Below are 23,767 nucleotides of genomic sequence, written 5' to 3'. Positions count from 1 at the left end.
AAAAAAAAAAAAAAAAAAGAAAAAAAAAAAAGTCAGTCTTGGCTGACCAGTGGCATTCACGTTTTTTGTTAGGCATGACAAGGATATGGCATATTTCACAAATCCAGTTTCCTAGTATTCAGTTTTGCACTATTTGCAACTACCAAATAATTTCTGCTGGGCTCTGCAGGTTCTCTGAAGCCTAGGGTTTTCCTCTCAATGGTCTACCTCACCCCACCCTCTTGTTCAGATGTCTGACTCCTTCCTATGGCAGTGGAGCCAGACAGAGCAGGTGTGGTTAGCGTCCAGCCCAAGGTACAGGGGAGAAAGCAGGATTATCTCTTATTCATTGAGACTATTTGAGCGTGGGTACAAACTCATGTCTGAGAGAGGCTGCTTTGGGTCATAGTGATAGCCAAAGAGTCATATTATGGAAAACAGAGCAGAGCAGGGAGGTCATGTGGACCCATGCATGGATGGATGGAGGGATGGCCTCAGGGGATAGTGGAGACAGCATCATTGCCCGTGTCTGGGTTCTCATGCCACCCATGGGGATGCTGGGTGGACACTGATCTTTTCAGGGACTGAGGTAAGAGGGAAGATGGAAGTTCACTTATAATTTCTGTCTGAATATTTTAAAAATTATAAATCAAGACAACAAACTGTTAACTAAAATAGTTCTATTCTCCTACCATGACAAATGTGCCTTTACAAGGACTTGGGAAACCTGGTTTCAATGTAAAATTCTCAGACTCCTCAGTGTTTTGTCCTGACAATGGGGACATGCAGTGACGCTGGACCTGCCTCATGGTTTGCTACCCCTCCTCTCCCTCCAATAGCTCTGTGGATACCCCATTTTTCATGTCCAAGTGCTCTGCCTCCTTGGACTTTCCAGCCTATGGATGCTACTCCAGGAGCAGAGTTAGCCCATGGGCCAGGCGCACGGGAGACAGCCTGCCAGGCAGTGGAAACAGGCTTGGGCCATGTGGGCAGAGATTCCAGAGCTCTGGGCATCTGGTGCATGGGCAAGGCAGGGAGGGGCTGTGGGCCCAAGACTGGCACAACCTGTTTGCTCCAAAGACTTCTCCTTCCATGGGGAGGGGTGAGGTTAGGATAGGACAAAGTGCACATCTCAGGAGTTAAGGTACAACTGGGTGGCAGGTTGGTTCATCTTAGGGCTCACAACAGAATGGACACAGCTTCTGCTGCTATTTTTTTTTTTTTTTTTTTGAGACAGAGTCTCATTGTCACCCATATGGAATGCACTGGCGTCATCATGGCTCACTGCAGCCTCGACCTCCCAGGCTCAAGCGATCCTCCCACCTCAGCCTCCCGAAGTGCTGAGATTGCAGGCATGAACCACCACACCCAGCCCCGCCACACCCAGCCCCACCACACCCAGCCCCACCACGGCTTTTAGTCCTCCCCCACCCTCCATCCAGTCCTGGTTTGCAGAAGTATAAGGTTTGTCCTGTGCGAGCCTTGTTACACCCTTGCGGCACTTGCAGAAAGCAGGTGGGCTTAGGCTCAACAGCCCTGTGGCAACCTAATTTCTCTCGAGCTCTGAATTCCAGCGAAGAGACCAGGCTCTCTCCTGAGAAGCATCCTGGCTGTTGTGCTCCTTCCCCTGCCTTATGGCTCTTTCACTGGGCGAGTCTAAAACACTATAACCCTGCACTATGGACTCACCATCTTAGACTCCTGAAATCTTGCTCTCAATCCTAAACCAGCTGCCTTTCCCCTACAAACATTCTTGTCTTGGGAGTCAAAACATATCCAGTAAGCATTGAGAAACACTTCTGCCTTGAATCTGAGACATGCGCACTTTCTCTGGGGCTGGGGTAATGTTATGACCCCTCTAGAGTTAGAGTCCATTGACCTCGAGTTACTGCAGATAACAGGAAAACAGATAACATGCCTAGAAGCTGTATCTGCTGAAACAAGGGGTCCCTCTCTTTGGGTGGCTGTAATAGCATCTCCAGCGAGGGGGAAGGTTAGAAGACCTTTATCTTTATCTTCCTGAAGACCGTATCTTTTCACTCTCCTCCAGAAGGCTATTAAGTGCTTTTGCTGAAATCAGGAAAGCAAGCTGGGCCAAACTGACCTCTTCACAGTCCTCACTGGCCTACCCGGATGGGTTGGCCTGGCTATAAAACAATGAATGCCCCAGTATACTTGAATTGGTATAAGGTGTTTTTTTTTGTTTGTTTGTTTGTTTTGTTTTTTTTGAGACAGTCTCACTTTGTCGCCCAGGCTGGAGTGCAGTGGAGCGATCTTGGCTCACTGCAACCTCCCCGCCCACTCCCCTACTCCGCTCAGGTTCAAGTGATTCTCCTGCCTCAGCCTCCTGAGTAGCTGGAATTATAGGCACCCACCCACACACCTGGTTAAGTTTTGTATTTTTAGTAGACACAGGATTTCACCGTGTTGGCCAGGCTGGTCTCAGGCTCCTGATCTCAAGTGATCCTCCTGTCTCAGCCTCCCAAAGTGCTGGGATTACAGGCGTGAGCCACCGCACCCTGCCAGCATGTGATTTACAAAGGGCTTTTGCTCGCATATGCCCATTTTACCTGTCTGTGATGCCACCATAGTCTGTGTGGCACCTCTCTCTACAACATGAGTCCTCCCTACATCTGGAAGCTTCTATTTTAACCAAGGCTTTCTCCATAGACCCTATTTTCCAGGGAAGCTCTATTCTCTTAGTTAGGGGTCTTTCCTTTTCTCTCCTCCTCCCTGTTTTTTAAATTATTATTGTAGTCTATCCCTTTATTATCTCATTGAGGTATACACAGAGAGTAGACAGAAATCAAATCTTCCAGTCAAAGGTGACAGATTTATACGACCTGAAGAGAAACCAGAGGATTGAAGTCAAACCTTTCAGTTGGCAAAGCTGTGCATTATTTCTGGATTGCAACTACTTATTTTTCCTGGATCTGATAAAAAATAAAAATAAAAACAAAAGCCAAGAGTTTGTGGAGTCCTCTTCCTCCTTTCCTGTACTCAGAAATATTGTCTAGATAAAAGCACAAGCAGCACTCAGCTTTGGGTTCTTTCTCTGAAATGTAGCTTCCAGTGTGGACTTTCCACTTCACATTCCGTTCCCCTGAAGTCCTCACTCCCGCTTGTCTTAATGACAACCACAGGCTGGAAGCCTCAGAGGGAGGGGCCCTGGCTCTGCCCTTGCTTTGCTCTGCACATCCGTCGCCCTGCTGTTCTGCTGAGTCTTCCGGTTGAAGCGTCACTCATCTTCCTACCCATCATCTGCACTCACTCAGGCCTTGGACCGCGACGACTCTAATGGCTTCAGCAGCTCTTGAAACGTCTGTGCATCACACTGTCTGTCTCTGCTTCACTCCATCCGGCAGGCCCGCACCAAAAGACACATTCCACTGGGAATGTGTTGGGTGATTTAAATGTCTGTGCATCACCAGTGTCTGTATCTGTTCTATTCCACCCTGCAGGCCCGCACCAGCATTCTGCTTCCGTTTGCAACCCATTTTTTATTTATTTATTAATTTATTATTATTATTATTTTTTAGAGACAGCATCTTCCTCTGTTGATTAGGCTGAACTACAGTGGCAGAAACATAGCTCACTGTAGCTTCAAACTCTTGGACTCAAGCAATCCTCTTGCCTCAGACTCCTTTGGGACTATAGGTGTGCAATACCACATCCAGTTAACCCATTTTTTAAGAATTTAAAAATGTATCAGCTGGGTACGGTGGCTCATGCCTGTAATCCCAACTCTCTGGGGGCCAAGGTGGGCGGATCACCTGAGACCGGAAGTTCAAGAATAGCCTGGCCAACATAGCGAAACCCCGACTCTACTCATAATTGAAAAATTAGCTGGGTGTGGTGGCATCCAGCTGTCATCCTAGCTCCTCAGGAGGCTGAGGCAAGAGGATTGCTTGAACCCAGGAGACGGAGGCTTCAGCGAGCCAAGATCACACCAGTGCACTCCAGTGTGAGTGACAGGGTGAGGTGCTGTCTCAATAAATACATGAAGGAATAAGTAAAATAATTTAAAAAATAGAAAATTTATCTATATTCCATAGGTGGATACTTAGGGCCTCTCCTGCTCTTCAACCAACCCAGCTTTTCATTCTCAGTTGCTAATTATGCCGCTATACCCTCAACTCTCATTATGCTCCTCTGCTCAGTGTAACCTGTCTTAGTCTCTGTTCCCCTGGAAGCCAACTCTGAGAGAAAAATTGCTGTGCAAGTTGTTTCCTTGGGAGATGGTCCTAGGAAACACTGTAGGGAAGGGAGACAGCTACTGTGAGGGAGTCAGGAAGGAAAGGCAGCCAAGGAAACGTGCATTACTGACACCAGGAAGCATTAGGAGAGAGTTACAGGGTATGCTGTCTTGAGCACCCTCCTGGGCTAGCTCCACATTTCACTGTCTTTCTTTGAGCCACAATCAATTGTTCTTCATGGTATTAAGTTCTATAAAGTCATCACCAGCCGTGAATTAGCAAACACTGAACCCTTGTTCCTAGGGGAAACACAGGTTTAGGTTCCTGCTAGCCCCTGGCCATAGCATTTTCATGAACAGATCAATGCATAACCTTGCTTTATGTGTGTTTCTAGTTAAAACCACCTTATTTAACATGTATTGTTGATTCATTGACACTGAAGTCATGGTCAACAGCACTGTAACTTACACCTGAACAGAGTTTACCTAACATTCATATTTCCTCCATCACAGCCTGCTTACCCTGAAACAGCTCTTTGGCATTTACTTTTAGGGTCCTCTTAAAACAGTGAAATAACCAAAAGACACACACACACACACACACACACACACACACCCCAAAATGTGAAAAAAGCAGTACTAAATAGACATCAAAAAGGACCCTTTTTCACAATATGAAGGCTGAAATAAGAAGGTAGACCTTCATTCATCCTAACTGGGAATGCGCCAGATGATTTAAATTTTTGCTCCTCTGTATATGTGCACTAACGACCACAAAAGCACTATGATTATTGATTTGGGAATCACAAATTTTAGCAAGAAGGCAAATTTGCAAATACAGAATTCACAAATAATGAGGATCAACTGTATTTTCAATTCTGTAAATTGTAGAAAACTGATAAAAATGTAAATGAGTATTGCCAACAGAGATGCAAATTCAGTTCTATAAAGATGCAATTGATTATTGCCCTGTGGATATGGACCAGCTTTGCATCCACTTGTGAAGTCATTTCAGTGTCCTTAACTGCCTATATCAGGGGTCTGCAAAGAAGGTGTGTAGGCCAAATGCACCTACAACGTGCTTTTGAGAATAAAGTTTCATTGAAACATCACCAACCACTCCTTTACTAACATATTGTCTATAGCTGTTTCAGGCTGCAATGGCAGAACTGAGTAGTTGCAACAGAGACTACATGGCCTGCAAATACTAAAATATTATCTGGCCCTTTTCAGAAAAGGTGTGTTATACGTCTGCGCATGGTGGTGTACACCTATAATTCCAGCACTTAGGCAGGCCGAGGCAGGAGGATCCCTTGAAACCTCAGGAGTTCAAGATCAGCCTGGGCAACATAGTGAGACCCCATCTCTATAAAAAAAATTTTAAAAATTAGCCAAGTGTGGTGGCATAAGACTGTAGTCCCAGCTACTTGGGAGGTGGAGGCATGAGGATCACCTGAGTTCGGGATGTCAAGGCTGCAGCAAGCCAGGACTATACCACTGCACTCCAGCCTTGGCGATACAGCAAGGCTCTGTCTCAAAAATAAAAGTAAATTAAAAATTAAGAAAGAAAATGTGATTTATATGTTTGTACGTAAATGCTATTTGAATCTACTTTTAAATCGATTGTGGCATTTTACCATTTCCCTCATTCATTAATGAGCTTAAAACATTTTTGACACAGTTTTTTAAAAATTTATTTATAAAATATATTTAGAGGGTACGACCTCACATGGATATATTGCATAGTGGTGAAGTTTGGGCTTCTGGTATACCCACCATCCGAATAGTGAGCATTGTAATCAATGGGTAATTTTTCAACACTCACTCCCCCCACCCGGTGTCCCACATTTTGTAGTTTCCAATGTCCATTATTTCACTCTGACACAGTTGTTTTTTTTTTTTTTTAAGTTGTAATAGTGTCATGATTTTACCTTTAGAATATTTATCCTTTAAGACTGAACATGTGTAGCTGGGGGCCACTGGAGCATGATGCCACTGGGGAGTGTAGATGGTGTGGGGTGAGTGTGCTTCAGGGGTGTCCCACTTGAGGTCAAGGAAGCTGGGCTGTGTGGGTCACTGTTGGGGAATTGTGCCTGTGGGTATTAACTTGATGGCACCTCAGTCTGCCAGGCAGAAAGTTGTAGTAAGAAGTGCACAGGAGTATAAGGTAGGAGGAGGCGAGCCAGGTACATCGCACGTGCATCTCCATCTTAGCCACACTTCACGCCCACTCCCACCTTTACATTTTGATCAGTGGCCCCACACCTTTTCTGCTTCACGTATCCAAATTCTGTCCATTCTTCAAAGACTAGCTCAAGCCCACCGTGTTAGCCTATTCTCACACTGCTACACAGAACTTCCGGAGACAAGGGTAATTTATAAAAGAATAAGGCTCAATCGACTCACAGATCTACATGGCTGCGGAGGCCTCAGGCAACTTACAATCAAGGCAGAAGGGGAAGCAAGTACCTTCTTCACAAGGTGGCAGGAGAGAGAAAGAAAGAGGAACTTCTGAACATTTGTAAATCTGAACACTCCTCACTCACTGTCACTAGGTATGGGGGAAATTGCCCCCATGATCCAATCACCTCCTACCAGGTCCCTCCCTCAACACCTGGAGATTACAATTCAAGATGAGATTTGAGTGGGGACATGAAGCCTAACCATATCACCCACCTTGCTCATGGACTTTTCCCTGAGCATGACCCCCATAATGATCTAACCTCACCACTGAACTAGTGAAATAACATTTAAGAGTCCACAATTCCTAAATCTTAGTGTCCTCCCCATAAACATCACTGAAATAAAGTGAGAATCCACTTCAGCATTTTTAACTGGAAATATAGTCCCTGTGGAGCAGAGTTTCTGCCTACGATTCCTTCGTGAAGCTATGATGTGTACATTGGTTGTGCCTTCTTCAGAGTAGACCCCACAGAAGTGGAGACAGGAAACATTCCTCACCCATCTATCTTTGCTGAGTGTTTTCACACATGGCATTCCATGCCCTAACTCCCAGCCAAACCTAGAACAAGCCAAACCTAGAACAGCTGGAACATGAGACCTAGGTTGGCAGTCTGAGGCAGAGGAAATTCTGAAACCATATAGTGCGTGATGCACTGCTATTTACTAGCAACGGTGATTTTTCTCACCTCGACCCCACTACCTCGTCTTAGTGGGATAACTCTGAGGTGCACAGTCTATACTGTCTCCCAGAAACCCCTTGTGAGATGAATCTCCAGCTGTCCCAGTGAGGGCCAGCTTGAAAATAAACCCTATGTTGACTGTCCATTCATTTGATTCTACACTTTCCTCCTAGTATCCATTTTACCTTCCAAAAATGGTTTGCATTTTAATTCTAATCTCAGGGTCTGCTTCTGAGGAGACCCAAACCAAGGGAATCACAGACGGTTATGAACACACACACAACACAACACACACACACACACACACACACACCCCTGCTTGATCACACGCTTCTCTGACTCCTGTTCCCATTTTCCTATGGAAGTGTGATGGTTAATACTGTCAACTTGATTGGATTGAAAGATTCCAAGTATTAATCCTGGGTGTGTGTGAAAGTGTTACTGGAGGAGATTAACATTTGAGTCAGTGGACTGGGAAAGGCAGACCCACCCTTAATTTGGGTGGGCACCATCTAATCAGCGGCCGGTGTGGCTAGAATATAAAGCAGGCAGAAAAATGTGAAAAGGCAGATGGGCTTAGCCTCCCAGACTATATCTTTCTCCCGTGCTGAATGGTTCCTGCCCTCGAACATTGGACTCCGAGTTCTTCAGCTTTGGAACTCGGACTGGCTCTCCTTGCCCCTTAGCTTGTAGACGGCTTATTGTGGGACCTTGTGATTTTAATAACCCCCCTATATATATATATGTATATACATATGTAGGAGAACATCCCTGTTCTTTAGAAGTATATACTGGCGCAGTAAGTGGTGAAGGGTCTGATGTCTGCAATCTACTCTAACCTGGTTCAGAGATTGATACAGGAAATGGGGCAAAATGGCACAGGTCAGGGAACCTGTGTCAACAGTACAGAGGAGTCCTTAGAACTATTGTTGCCACGGTTCCGGAAGTTTGAGATTATTTCAGAATAAAAACTTGGCCCCGTGTGGTGGCTCATGCCTGTAATCCTAACGCTTTGGGAGGCCCAGGCAGGAGAATTGCTTGAGTCCAGCAGTGTCACCTGGGCAACATAGCGAACCCCCTTCTCTATAAATAAATAAATAAATAAATAGAATTAGCCAGGCACGGTGGTGCACACCTGTATTCCCACCTACTTGGGAGGCTGAGGTGGGAAAATCACTTGAGTCCAGGAGTCTGAGGCTGCAGTACCTGTGACTACACCACTACACGCTAGCTTGGGCCACAGAGTGAGACCCTGTCTCTGAAAAAACCCAAGAACAAAATAAAAGCTTAACAATCTCTAAGCAGTAAAAGCGATTAAGGGATGGCCTAAAGCCCAGGGTGAGGGTGGAGGCTTCATGGAGTGGCATGGGCCAATCCAGCAGCTCACAGTTCAACCAGGCCCCATTTCCCCAGCTTCTTCTTGTCTCTTGGTTTGGTCCTTCCCTAGGGTCAGTGCTCACCCATCTTCAGTGTGGTCAGTGGTGACATGGCTTCCTCTCCCCACCTGACCACATGACGAAAGTCAGCAACCTTTGAAGGGGTAGTGAGAGTCTTGATCCCCAGAAACCCTTCCTTTTAAGTTTGGGAAACCCTGCCTAAAACACAAAATCTAATCAGGCGATGCATGGTTTGTGGCCCGCCACTTGGGCAGCCCCGGCTCATTAGAAAGGCCAACTTCATCTTATATGGGAAAGTTGGGGAAACCTCAGAAAAGTCATGCTGCACACATATCACGTCACCAAAGCAGGTCACTGGCCACACGCAGTTCAAACTGATACTCAGTCCAAACTCGTTGTCACAGCATATATGGTCCTCATCAATTTCATTCCAACCTTTATTTGCATTTCTAATCCCTCTCTTGAGCCCAGACTCACCCACACTATGTGTCTCTGCAGAGATCACCCAGTATCTGTTTAAAATGCTCCCCCCCACACCACCTGGTAAACATCTTTTTTTTTTACATTTTTTTTGTCCCAAAAACTCCTGAGAATATTCCAAGTAAGGTGAACACCTTTTTATCCCTCAAGACTCAGCTGAGATCACCTTCTCTGTGCAACCTCCCTTCCTGCCCATCCCCACCATTAGCCCTTCCCCTCTCTGGGTCCCCGAGGCCCCTCTGACAGCCTCCACAACCCCATGATTACAGGCGTCTGTTTATCACACGTAGGCTGTGTACCCCTACAGGGCAGGGCACGGCCTGTTGTCTGATGTCACCGTGTGCCCAGAGCATCATAAAGCCTGGATGAGACCCTAAGACCTGCCCTGCCCATCCCACGTGTTTCCTGACCCAGTGAAAGTCTGTGGTATGAATTCACGGGTGAACCTGTAAGAGTACTTAAAACAGTGCTGGACACTAAATAATTTACTAAAATAAAATGTTTCCAATAAAATACATCTTCATTTATTTTGGTATTTTACTGCATGGAGGAAAATTATCCTGTTACTGAAGCCACATGGAACCACTGAGAAACTCATAACATAGCCAGGCTGTCCGTTTCCTGTTTTTCTCGGAGACGCTGCTGCCCCAGCCTGGGTCAGGCGATGCATGGTTTGTGGCCTACCGCTTGGGCAGCCCTGGCTCAGAAGAAAGGCCATCCTTATTTTGTATGGGAAAGTTGGGGAAACCTCAGAAGAGCAGTGCTGCACAAATATCACGTCACCGAAGCAGGGGACTGGCCACACTCACAGGCCTCCTCAAGGCCTGGCCTGGTGTTGGCTCCTGCCGTGGAGCTTGGTTCAGCTCTTTGTGCACCAGCGTGCCCCACGCCAGATGTGACGACACTGATGGCTTTTGCAGCCCCAGCCACAGAGCAGGCTGCTGATGCTGCCCTTTCTTATCCCACAAAAACGCCTTGCATTTCGGAGAGCAGGCTGGCTCGCCCAGCTGCAGAGCATCTTCAGAGGCGCTTTGGGGCCGTCACCCAGCAAAGTCTAAGTACTCTTCTACTTTGATTCATCTCTCATTTTTAGACAAACCACAACTCTTAAAATTCTCCCTCTGCAGAGAAACTTGGAGGATCTTAACTAAACTATTGGAATTAGTGTCACCAGGAATAAAACAAATCTACCACATGTGCCTCCTGATATCCGGCACTGAGGAGGCCACTGCATCCCTCTGGGGCATTCCTGCCAGGGGTGCAGAACGTGAATCACCTGTGAGGAGCATCGGACAAACACAAACCGAGTCTCACTCTACAAAGATGGTGGCCTGCCCGCCTTAAAAATGTCAAGTTCTTAAAAGGCAAAGAAAGGCTAAGGATCCATTTCAGAGTGAAGTAAAGAGAAGTGACAACTCAGTTCAATAAATGATCCTCAGTTGGATGCTGAACTGAAAACAAAATGCTGTAAATGGCTTTATTGGGATAATTGGAAAAACTGAAACATGGGCAACAGATTAAAGTGTTGCATCAATACTAAGTTTCCTGAATTTGGTAACTGTATTGTGATGCTGTAAAAATATGTCCTTGTTCTTAAGAAGTAAACACAAAAGTATTAAGTGGTAAAGGGGCATGACACATGCAACCTACTGTCAAATGGTTTAGAAAAAAGTATATTTGTGAACATGGGCTTGTGTTTTTAGAAAAAAAGTGTGTGTGTGCACATGGGCCTGTGTGCACATGGGCAAGTGTTACATTGTCTTCACTGTGGAATGAGAGATAAAAAGAGAAATCAAACAAATGTGGTAAAATGTCAAAACGTGTTCAACTGGATAACTGACATATGAGTCTCTGTACTAGCAAACTTTGTGTAAATTTGAAATTGTTTAAAAATTTAAAAATGCATTCCATTAAACAAACAAAAATAAAACAAGATTCTTAGTGATATTTTGATGTTTTTGCACAGCAAAACACTAACATGTGTGTTCAAAAATAAATTAATCAGGCATGGTGGCTCACACCTGTAATCCCAGCACTTCGTGAGACTGAGGCAGGCAGATCACTTGAGGTCTGGAGTTCAAGACCAGTCTGGCCAACATAGTGAAACCTCATCTCTACTAAAAAGACAAAAATTCACCTGGTGTGATGGCATCTGCCTGTAATCCCAGCTACTCAGGAGGCTGAGGCACAAGAATCACTTGAACCTGGGAGGTGGAAGTTGCAGTGAGCTGAGATCACGCCACTGCACTCCAGTCTGGTTACACAAGTAGACTGTCTCAAACAAATAAACACCAAGCTAGCTTTGAAATTTATTGCTTTAAAACACACTCTTCAGCTAATGTGTTCTTCCAGCTGGTTGTCTTCTTGCCTGACTCGTGTTGTAAAATGGGGGTCCCTTACTGCATTATCAAGGGGGAGGCAAGACAGGGACGTCTAGTCCACAGGGAGACCTGCACCACTGTTGCCTTCACACAGTTTAGCTCGGAAGACAAAGGTGCTTTGGCTAAGCTGGTGGAAGCTGTCAGGACCAATTACAACGACAGATACAACGACATCCACCCTCACCGGAGAGGCGATATTCTGGGTCCCAAGTCTGTGGCTAACATCCCCAAGGTAGAGTCTAAAGAACTTGCCACTAAACTGGGTTAAATGTATACTGTTGAGTTTTCTGTACACGAAAATAATTATAGTAATACAAATTTTCCTTCAAAAACAAATAAATAAAAATAAAAAACAAATCTAGCAACACAATTGCACGTTAGTGTTTTTTAAAGCTTGAAATTTGATATAAAAACCATATGTGGCTCTATGTTTTGTTGATTTAGAATGCAATGTTAAAGATATACAAAAAGGTTTAATATCTGTCACATCCCTCTGCATTCCCCAGCCCTGTGGACTCCTCTCTATCACGTGTCCCTTTTCTTCTCAGAGGTTACAAGAATTCTAAACTCGGCGTTCAGCAGTCCCATATATCCCCCAACCCCCACCCGCCCCCCGAGATTGCACACCAGGAGTTGAGCAGGGGGCAGCTGAGCCAGCCAAGCTTCGTCTGTATTTACAGCTGTTCCCCATGGCTGACATTAGTGCCTGAGCTCCGCCTCCTGTCAGATTAGCAGCGGCATTAGATTCTCAAAGGAGTGTGAACCCTATTGTGAACTGTGAACCCTATTCACAGATCTAGAGGGATCTAGGTTGCATGCTCCTTATGAGAATCTAATGCCTGATGATCTGTCACTGTCTCTCCTCACCCCCAGATGGGACCATCTAGTTGTAGCAAAGCAAGCTCAGGGCACCCACTGATTCTACATTATGGTGAGTTGCATAATTATTTCATTAAAAATTACAATGTAATAATAACAGAAATAAACGCACAATAAATGTAATGTGCCTGAATCATTCCAAAACCATCTCCCATACAACCCTGTCTATGGAAAAACTGTCTTCCAAGAAATGGGTCCCTGGTGCCAGAAAGCTTGGAGACCACTGCCATTATATGTATGCAAATCTATCTTTACACATTTGCTACATATGTATGTCTGTGTACATTTTTATTATTTTTTTTAAAGTATAACATTTGGCCAGGCATGGTGCCAATCTCAGCACTTTGGGAGGCCAAAGCAGGATTGCTTAAGGCCAGGAGTTTGAGACCAGGCTGGGGAACAAAGTGAGACCTCATCTCTACAAAAAAAATTAGCTGGGCCCAGTGGTGTGTGCCTATAGTTTCAGCTACTTGAGAGGCTGAGGAGGGAAGATCACTTGAACTCAGGAGGTCAAGGCTGTAGTGAGCCATGATTGCAGTGCGGCACTTGAGCCTGGGTGACAGACGAGACCCTGTTACCAAGAAAGAAGGGGAAAGAAAGAAAGAAGGAAAGAAAGAAAGGAAGGAAGGAAGGAAGGAAGGAAGGAAGAGAGGAAGGAAGGCAGGAGGGAAGGAAGCAGGGAGGGAGGGAAGGAGGGAGGGAGGGAGGGAGGGAAGGAAGGAAGGAAGGAAGAGAAAGAAAGACTTTTAAAATGAAATTTGAATTAAAATTTGTGTAATCCCTGAAGGACCCCTCAGAGTATATATGAAGGATCCAGGCCATACAGTTTTATTTGGCAGTTTTATTTAGCTGAGCTGACCTTTCTGGCTCTTTAGAGCCATTTACCGAGTGGTCTGATTGTACCTCCTCGAAAAGTAACTTGAATGCTGTGACTGCAACGTATAGAAAATATGTCATAACACACACCTGATGACAGGCTGGAACCAAAATATGCCATCTCTCAGTGGTGACGGTGAGCATCTCTTCTTAACTCCACCTTAACAACATTCTGTTGGTAATTTGAAGATGACCACGGTTGGAGTATTTATTTACACCTCGGAAATTGGCAAGTGCTAAATATGGATGAGTTGTAAACATTTTCGGAAAACCACTGTCTGCGCCTTGGTCCCCAGCATCTTTGATGTTGAAGGATAAGCGAATTCAGGGTTTTCAAGCAGTCTTTCAGATACTCAAAAGAGAAAATGAAGAAATAAAGCTTGTTAAGATTTCACAGCCTAGCTTGAATGCTACAGAAAGTGTTAAGGTGAATTTAGGTGATCTCAGGAAAAAAAAAATCCAAAATACCCAAATATAACTATCCGAATACAATTTACAAATAACATTTGTCTGGTAGAGAACAACTCCAAAGTTGATGATTTGATGGCCCTGTGAGGATGGCAGTCAGCTTTGTATCACAGGTAGTGAGTATATGTACCGCATTTCAGCAGGCTTTCTCTGGACTGATTACAATATACGCCAACCCCTGGTAACCATCCTGCTTTGAGCTAGCTTTGCTCACCTGCTGATGCCTTCCTAAAAAGTCTTGAACCCTAGGCTCCTTATATGTCTATAAGAGAGCTCTATTTTTAAACTTTTTAATGATCATATTTTGACAAGGGAAATGAATATTGGAACTAAAGAACCTGTTCCTCTTTTCTTCTTGTCCAATTCCATGCTGTCTGCCCTAGAGGAGGGACTTCGGTGAAGTCAGGAAGGAAGGACTCAAAAGATGCTGTGTTTGATGACCTGGTAATTCTGTTTATAGAGCCAAGCCTCATGATTTTCGAAATGTGGCCATGTCTGGTGTTAATAAGAACCAGGAAAATCCTAACCACAAACAGATGAATGTTTTGCCAAAGAGCTTGGTGCCCTGTAGGGCAAATTTAACCAAACAACGTTATGAAAGTTCAGCTGTTAACTCCTCACTCCAGGAAAGAGGACATGAACCCTGCAAGCTAAACAGTGCCACCCAGGACGAGCAAAGGCCAGGGTACTGTCAATAGCAACTTCTCCTGCCTCTTGCAGACTATGTTTCCAGCCTTTTTATACATTTTTTTTCTAATTGATCCCCCCATTAAATTTTAATACCATGGATATCCATTGTATAACTGTTTATGTATCATATGCATGTCTGTGTTTTATACAGTAAAAGAAAAAGTTGGTTTTTTACCACCGTCCTCCCCCAAGAACCAATTTTTGCCTTCTCGGGGGCAATCTAGTTCCTGCTGAGAATGCATGTTGTAAGCTGACCATTATTGATGGCCTGGCAATGCCCACATGGGGTTTCTCAGAGCAGTGTGAAAATGAATGCAGGATGGGAGTGACCTCTCCCATCTAGCAGCATCTTTGCTTTCCACTGAGGAACGGCAGTTTTATAACAGTAGAAACAACCACCATTCAGGGACTTCCTAGATCCAAGGTATCAGCTAGGCAGTTTACATACTGTCCCAGTTTGCCTTCTCTCAGAAGCAAACCCCAAGGCAAGGATTACAGGACAGGTAATTTCTGGGAAGGTAGTTCTAACAAACACTGGTAGATGAATGGGAAAGTGAAGCAGAAAAGAGGATGATTTCCAAGCCATTGACTCCTGTGGACAACTGGAGTTTCATCTCACAGAGTATCTCTGGCAAGCAGTGTCAAACACAAGCCTCCGCGTGATCCCATCTGAAGGCGGTGAGGGAGCTGGGATATGGCTACAACTGACTTCCATCAGCCATTGGTTGAAGGCCGCTGGTGGAGACATTAACTCCCCAGTACTCTCCAGACAGAGAGACGCAAATGCAAGCAGCCAGCAGTCAAGCTGATGTGAGCTGCAATGATAAGGCCCAGGGTGGAAAGCTGAGGCACACACAGGGTCTCATGTAATGCACAACATCTATGAGAGGTGAGCCCTTAATCACTGCTAATGTTATAGAAATGGGACAAAAGGTGTTAAATAATGTTCCTAAGGTCAACAGGGAGTAAGTGGAAGTGACAAGTGCTGACCCCAGAGGCCATGCGTAAGTGCCAGGCTGACATGCATAAGCGCCAGGCTGCCCATGTATACCGCCTTTTTCCTTGCACATACACGCTGTTCCTCTTGATTCTTCCTATGCAACTCTATCAAACAAACCAATAAGACATACATGAGAAAGCACTCACCTTATGTAAACGGACAAGTTGGGAGGAAAAGAATAGGCACAGAGTGAGGATGAAAGAAGAGAGAAAAATAGATGATACCAGCAGGGAAGAACATGGCACAGGTCCCCTGGCTCCATACTGGAGGGCAGATGTTGCTACCTTAAGTCAAATTACAAACCAGCACAAAGACAAGATCTAGCAATGAAAGGGCATTCAATTCAGTAAATGTGCATTTGGTAAGGATTCAGTTCCAGGAACTGTGCTCCCAAGCACTGGGAACACCAAGGTGAATAAGACCAGCTGTGATCCTAACTCCGAAGAAGTCACAGTCTACATAGAGCATTAAAGAAAACATTGTTCAATGATACTTGTTAATGCCCGGTAGGACAGACTTTATTCAGGTCTGCAGCAATGGGTGGTCGAGGAGAGAGATTGTGCTCAATTCTGAATGTAGCATGGACAAGTGGGAATTTACAGCCAAGAAGCAGAGTGGAGGAAGCCAGTGGATAGAGCCCCCATTAAATTTTAATACCATGGATTTCCATTGTATAACTGTTTATGTATCACATTCATATTACTAAGAGGAAATTACCAAGAGGAAAACATCAGGGTCAGGGAACTCTGGCTAAACAAACCCGACAGGATTCTTGCTGAAGATAGGCCAGGGTAGCCAGATACCACCTGGGGGATAGTGGTGGTGAAGAAATCTGATCAGGTATAGAGGGTGATCAGATATGGAGTGTGATCATCACGTATGGAATGTGATGATCAGATATGGAGGGTGATCAGATATGGAGGGTGATCACAGGTATGGAGTGTGATCATCAGGTATGAGTGTGATCATCAGGTATGGAGGGTGATTATCAGATATGGAGGGTGATCATCAGATATGGAGGGTGATCAGATATGGAAGGTGATCATCAGGTATGAGTGTGATCATCAGGTATGGAGTGTGATCATCACGTATGGAGTGTGATCATCAGGTACGGAGGGTGATCAGATATGGAGGGTGATCATCAGGTATGAGTGTGATCATCAGGTATGGAGGGTGATCAGATATGGAGGGTGATAACACGTATGGAGTGTGATCATCAGGTATGAGTGTGATCATCAGATATGGAGGGTGATCATCAGATATGGAGTGTGATCATCAGGTATGGAGGGTGATCAGATATGGAGGGTGATCATCAGATATGGAGGGTGATGAGATATGGAGGGTGATCACACGTATAGAGTGTGATCATCAGGTATGAGTGTGATCATCAGGTATGGAGGGTGATCAGATATGGAGGGTGATCATCAGATATGGAGTGTGATCATCAGGTATGGAGGGTGATCAGATATGGAGGGTGATTATCAGATAAGGAGGGTGATCATTAGATATGGAGGGTGATCAGATATTGAGGGCAGGGGATTCTTGCTCAACTGACTCATCAGGTCCTTTGTTAAAACTGGATTTTATAAGGAGATGCTCAGAAGTGCCTAGGAGGAGGCTCAGGAGCCTGACTAAAGTTTGTTCAAGCCGAGAATCTTTGTCAAGGGGAGGGCTGTTGTGGAACGGACCATAACAAAGGCTGACAATGAGAGTAGAGTGCAGCTGGAAAGACATCAATTTTCTCTAGAGTTTGGAGGGTCAAGGAAACCTGTAAGAAGAAGGGACATTTAAGACCGGCTTTAAAGGATGGATAGGAGTTTAGGAGATGAATAGGACCAAGAAGCGTAGAAGGAATCGTGTGACATCTGCCAGAAGACTGATCAAAGCAGGACATTTTACACATTCTTGATTTACTCTGCTGATCATTTTATACATCATAAGGTCATAAGGGCAACTGCTAACCCTAAACTTAATAAGGAAAGACTGGATGTGGGCTTAGAAATGATTGAATATTATCATAGTGTTTGAAAGAAGGGTGCTTGCACTGGCTTTAATTTGCCACTTTTCTTAATCTGCAAAAACTTGTAGCTGGTTATGTGCTGAGCCACCTCTTTTAAGATTTTTTTCTTCATTCATTTACTCATTCATTAACTCAACTATGGAGATGTAAAGGTGAATTAAAGCTTGGTTTCTGTTCTGAATATGCTCATAGTCCAGTAAGGGTCATAATTAAATAAGAAACCATTAAAAGACAAGCTTACCAGTGTTAAAGCAGAGAGAGGGGCATGCCATCCAGACTCTGTGGAGGGTGAGTGTGTGAGAGTGACACAAGGGGCCCGAGAGGAGCAGACAACTAGGCAACCTGAAAATTAGCCTAGAAATACCCATGTAAAGGGACGGGCTAGATACAGGACATCTCCTTTGGCACCAACCAGGAGTCCCATTTCTGACTTCCAGTTGTCAGTATCTGTGTCACTTCATCTGAGGGTTTTCCCTCGTGATGACACCCAATGCAATCACACCTATGAAAGGCCAGAAGTGCAAGGGGCAGCCAATGACAGAGACAAGCCCATGCCTGGCAGGAGATGGCAAATACACACCCGCTCCTTTGCTCCTTGGGATGAGTGACTCTGAAGCTTGTGCTCTCGAAAGCATCTCAAAGTTTTTCAGTGGGATTCAGTTCCAGTTGTCTACGGGGGCGCCAGGCTTGTTAAAACACTCTAGATTGGCTTCCTTCCCTTCCTTGTTTTACTTCCAAGATCCCCCGATGATGCTTCTGGGGGTCATCTCCCAAATAAACCACTTGCACTTTAATCCATAACGCCCCAAGTTTTGGACTTGATGACTTGGTTCTCTGTATAGAGAATGCAGGTGAGGAAGGAAAGATTTATGGAAAAGATAATGAGCTGAATTTGGAATTGTTGAGTTTGAGTTGTCAGTAGGACACCCATGTGGAAGTTCAGGAGGCAGGGACATCAATGGATCTGGCTCTTAGGAAGAAGCTATGTGCTAGAGATACTTGTGTGGGAGTTGTCAGCATGTACATGGTAGCTGTTGTCATGGAATAGATGGGATCTTCATGGAAGCCAAAGGAAGGTTTTATTTCAAGACATCCGTGACTATTTAATGGTGCCAGTGCTTCAAAGTGAGCAAGAAAGATAGTAATTGAAAGCTATCTGTTGGGTATAGCAACTGGAAAGAAGAGCCAAGGAAATGGGAGAAAAATGGGGAAATGGGTATTTTATGCACAGTATCTGGTTTGACTCTCTTGTCAATCTTAGGATGGAGGCACCATTCTTGCCTAATGTTTCACAATAAGTGAGTGGTAGAGTCAGGAGTAGAACCCGGAATGTGTGAATCCCAGCAGTCCTTTCTTTCTATGACACCAGGCTCCGCGACCCTGTGCCTGAGGGTGGACGCCCAGAGGCTTCTCTGCAGCCACATCCTGCCTGCCCTTATCTGGCTCATCCCTGGAAGCTGGATGGCTTCTCTCCATCTTGTTCCTGCCAATTACTGCCTGCCTCTAAGGAGACTCTGATTCATTATAGTCCCAACATTCTAAGGATGACCCTGCTGGAAGGGCCTGTCATGGGAGTATTTTCTCTGTAGAGCTGTTTATCTTCCCAAGAAAGCCCCATAGTCTCCAAAGCTAATCTTCTGAGCCCAGAGGTCTCAACTCAGCTGCTGCTACCTGATCTGAAGCCACTTTAAGACATGTGTTCTGTCCTCCACACAGTTTGTGGCAATCCCGCCTTCTCCCTGCGTGTCCTGAGCCTCTTGCCAACTCCTGCTTAGTTCTAGTCCCCACTACACGGGCAGCTCCGTCCAGGCCCTGCCAGGGTCTCTTTATGAAAAGCAGACCCACACATTTACCCTTGATTGTAGGAAGGTGAGATCACGGAATTACTGACATCTTCAGTAAGTAAGGAAAACTTATGGAGAATGGGGGAGGAGTCAGAGGATTAGGAATAAGTAAATATTATTCCGAAAGGAGGTTTCATTTCCTGGATATGGTCAAGAAGGGATTACCAAGATGACAGTTTGGTTTTTGAGCACTTAGAAGGAAAATAATGGTCTCTAGACATTAGCATGATGTCCCTAAAACACGAACTTCATTGACTTCTTAGTTTCTAGACAATATATCAGGGCTGTAAGCATGGAAGAGACTGATTTCATAAAATTTGACAAGCCCTGCCAAGCACTGTAAGAGATGCAATGAAGATATTTGGGCTGGTCAGCAATGCAGTCAGCTATCAGGTTACCCAACTCCAAAGGCTTTCAGACCAAAAATCAGACAGTGTTGGGCCTCTTCCTGCTTCAACCTATTCCACAAATTTCTTGGCCTCGCCTTCCTAATTTAACTCTGTCGCCCTTCCTGCCTCACTCAGATGTAGCCTGACCTAATTCCTATTCTCTCCACTCATGAAAATGGCAAGCAGTTAAACTGGCAAGAGAAACAAAGATTCTAAGACCCGAAAAACAAGGAGTAGGCAAATATTTCTTAAACAGGACATAAAAAACACAAACCATCTTAATACATTTTTGTAAAAAGATAGACCATGAAAAGGGATGAGTTGGGCCTCATTAAAATTGCATGCTTTTGTTCAACAAAACACATAGTTAAAAAGTGAATGAATAAGACACAGAGTAGGATAAGATATTTGAAATGCACATGAGTGACAAAGAACTTACGGCTAGAATATATAAGCATATATACAAAACATATTTTCAAAAGAACAAATCACTTAAATGGAGTTTTAAATGGAGTCTAAGCTACAGAGAATAGTCAAACCTAAAACACTTGAAACAGTGTTCAACATTAATACTCATCAGGTAAATCCAAATTATTATTATCATCATTATCACTATTAGAGACGGTGTCTCACTTTGTTGCACAGGCTGGCTGCAAACTCCTGGGCTCAAGTGATCTTCCCACCCGTCCCCAAGTAGCTGGGATTACAGGTGTGTGCCACCATACCCAGTGAGGAAAATCCAGATTAAAACCACATTGAGATACTCCCACGCACCCTCTGGAATAAGTAAAATTCAAAAGACTGATCTTACCAAGTCTTAGCAACTGGGACTCTCATACAGTGCTGGTGGGAATAAAAATTGGTCCAACTACCTTGGAAAGCTGGAATAATCCACTAATATCTATGCTTACTCTATAATTCAGTAATTCCACTCTCAGTTATACATCCAAAATAAATGAGTGCATATGTCTACAAAATGACACACATATAGAAATCTTCATTGCAGCCTGATTCATTATAGTCTAGACTAGGAACAACGTAAATATCCATCAGCATGAAAATGGATACACAAATTGCGGTATATTCATACAATGGACGAGTACCCAGGAATAAATTACTGATATATGAAATAACATGGATGAATTTGCTCAAAAGATTATGTTGAGCAAAACAGTCCAGTCACAAAGGTGGATATATTTTGATTCCATATGCATGGAGATCAATAGCAGGCAAAACTAATTAACGTTGATATTAATAGAAAACAGAATAACGGCTATTCTTGTTTAGGAAGGCATTGACTAGGAAAGGGACAGAAAACCATCTGGGGTAATGAAAATGTTCTAGACCTTGATCTGGATGGTGGCTACAGGGGTCTGTGCATAAAGTTCACTGGGCTGTACGCTTAAGACTTTGCACTTTCCTGTATACAGATTATATGTCAATAAAAATAAGATGTTAAAAAAAGAGGCAGAATACTAAGATATTCCAGTACATATATATAAAGGCTTTAAAAAGTCACAAAAAAGTGGCCTCTCTTCCACTACTGGCCACGCTGCAAGATTTGCAATCAGTTCACATCCAAAGCCACGTTATTCATGGTTCTAGTTCCACTTCTGAATGACCAGTCACTGGAATGCTCCAGTGGAGAAATATTAAATTTTATAACATCTGAGTCCCCATCAATAGTAAAGGACATCATTATTTATATATCATCTAATGAAACAGACACTGCCAATTAAACCATGGCAATCTCTCTCTTCCCCCGCTTCCTCCCTCCTTCCCTCCCTCTCTCCCTCCTTCCCTTTCTCTCTCTCTTTCTTTTTTTTTTTTTTTTCTGAGACAGAGTCTCACTCTGTCACCCAGGCGGGAGTGCAGTGGCATGACCATGACTCATTGTAGCCTTGAACTCTTGGGCTCAAACAATCCTCCCACCTCAGCCTCTGGAATACCTAGGACTACAGGCAAATGCCACCATGCCCAGCTACTGCTAATTTAAGTTTTTTAAAATTTTTATTTTGTAGAGATGGGGTGTCACTATGTTGACCAGGCTGCATTTATTCTCTTTTCTCTTAGAATGTACTTTAATCCTATTGAAATAACTCTTAAAACTCTAAAGTCATATTTAGACACAGAATGCTGTCATCATAGTTTTTCCCATGCACATTACAAGGAAAAGAAAAGCAAAATTAATTAAGATATTCCTAAAATTCCTTCATATACAGGTTCTGATCTTACAACGACATGGTGATGTAGCATCTCTTAAAAACGTTCCATTTTTGGCCGGGCGCGGTGGCTCAAGCCTGTAATCCCAGCACTGTGGGAGGCCGAGGCGGGTGGATCACGAGGTCAAGAGATCGAGACCATCCTGGTCAACATGGTGAAACCCCGTCTCTACTAAAACTACAAAAAATTAGCTGGGCATGGTGGTGTGTGCCTGTAATCCCAGCTACTCAGGAGGCTGAGGCAGGAGAATTGCCTGAACCCAGGAGGCGGAGGTTGCGGTGAGTCGAGATCGCGCCATTGCACTCCAGCCTGGGTAACATGAGAGAAACTCTGTCTCAAAACAAAACAAAACAAAACAAAAACAAAAACAAAAACAAAACATACAAACAAAAAAATTTCCATTTTTGTCTCTGGGATTTTTTTTCCCCCAAGCCTCTGGCATCAGTTTTGTCAGTCACATGCTGGTGTTTTCTTGACTTTACAGAAGAGATCAATGAAAGGCTCATATTCCTTCCTCAAAGGCTCCTTAAATGGTTGGTTGATGGAAACATCAGGGTGTCCAGTTGCAAGCTTGTACACACTCAGGAAATGACAACCACTTCATAACTATCTGATCAGAAGGGGTTGTAAGTTGCCATCAAAGGATGGCAAATGATATTCATTGCTATTTAAGAAATATTGATGAATATGTAAAGCACCTTATCCTAAGTGAGAGTCCCAAGTGACCGGATGGCTGCTGCATCTTACAGGCCTTAATTCTCAATATGGTGGACAGCTCGTAGTCACAGAAGAATAATTTCATCAGCATCTCTAAAGGTATAGGTGAGTCAGTTACCTTGTGTGTAAAGGACTAATGTAGATTAAGAACGATCAGAGAAGAGGCTAGAAAAGAGTAATGCAAAAGTAATTTGGCACTGTCTCTACCTAAACAGGGGAGCAGCCTGCGAGCATCCCTCAGGCAGGCTGGTCTCCAGCTTCTGGCCTCAAGCAATCCTCCTGCCTCGGCCTCCTGAAGCACTGGGATTACAGGCTTGACCACCATGCCCAGCACCAAGCCCGAGGTTCTTTGTCCGTGGCACCTGGGTTGGCCTACCCAGTGGCTGGAAACTTTTCCCAATGTCCTTCATCTGCACCTGGCTTCAAGATTCACCTGTGTCTGTAACTCCTGACAAATCCTTTCTCTTATTGATTGGGTCTTCTTTGGCCTAGTGTCACATCCACACCTCCCTCCATCATGGCCTCTTCCCTGTATCATCTCACCTGCCCCAAGGCTGTCTCTTTGCCACTGGCCTCTCTCCATCACCCCAGTTCCCAGCATGCCTGGAAATCAGCTTCAGACTGCAGGTTAGGCAAATTCCCTTTGGTCGGCCCTTTCTTTCTTTCTCTCTCGCTTTCTTTCTTTCTTTCCTTCCTTCCTTCTCTCTCTCTCTCTCTCTTTCTTTCTTTCTTTCTCTTCTTTCCTTCTTCCCTTCCTTCCTTCCTCCTTCCCTCCCTCCTTCTTTCTTTCTCTTTGTTTTTCTTCCTTCCTTTCTTTTCTTTCTCTTTCTTCTCTTCTCTTTCTTCCCCTTTCTTTCTTTTTCTTTCTTTCTTTCTTTCTTTCTTCCTTTTTTCTTCTTTCTTTCTTTCTTCCTTTTTTTCTTCTTTCTTTCTTTCTTCCTTTTTTCTTCTTTCTTTCTTCCTTTTTTCTTCCTTCTTTCTTTCTTTCTTTCTTTCTTTCTTCCTTCCTTCCTTCCTTCCTTCCTTCCTTCCTTCTTTCTTCTTTCTTTCTTTCTTTCTTTCTTTCTTTCTTTCTTTCTTTCTTTC

At 44.2% G+C, this 23,767-nt stretch overlaps 1 protein-coding gene and 1 pseudogene across 5 annotated transcripts in view; one reads left to right on the top strand and one right to left on the bottom strand.

Annotated features, from left to right (window-relative positions):
- Positions 1-23,767, bottom strand: part of RIN2 (Ras and Rab interactor 2) — a 241,351-nt gene that overhangs the window by 125,897 nt on the left and 91,687 nt on the right. The window lies entirely within an intron of this gene.
- Positions 11,453-12,054, top strand: LOC116530129 (annotated as a pseudogene).

Source organism: Sapajus apella, unplaced genomic scaffold (assembly GCF_009761245.1).
Source record: "Sapajus apella isolate SASKATOON/1434 unplaced genomic scaffold, GSC_monkey_1.0 scaffold65, whole genome shotgun sequence".
NCBI lineage: Eukaryota > Metazoa > Chordata > Mammalia > Primates > Cebidae > Sapajus > Sapajus apella.
This window is presented reverse-complemented; position numbering and strand designations above follow the sequence as displayed.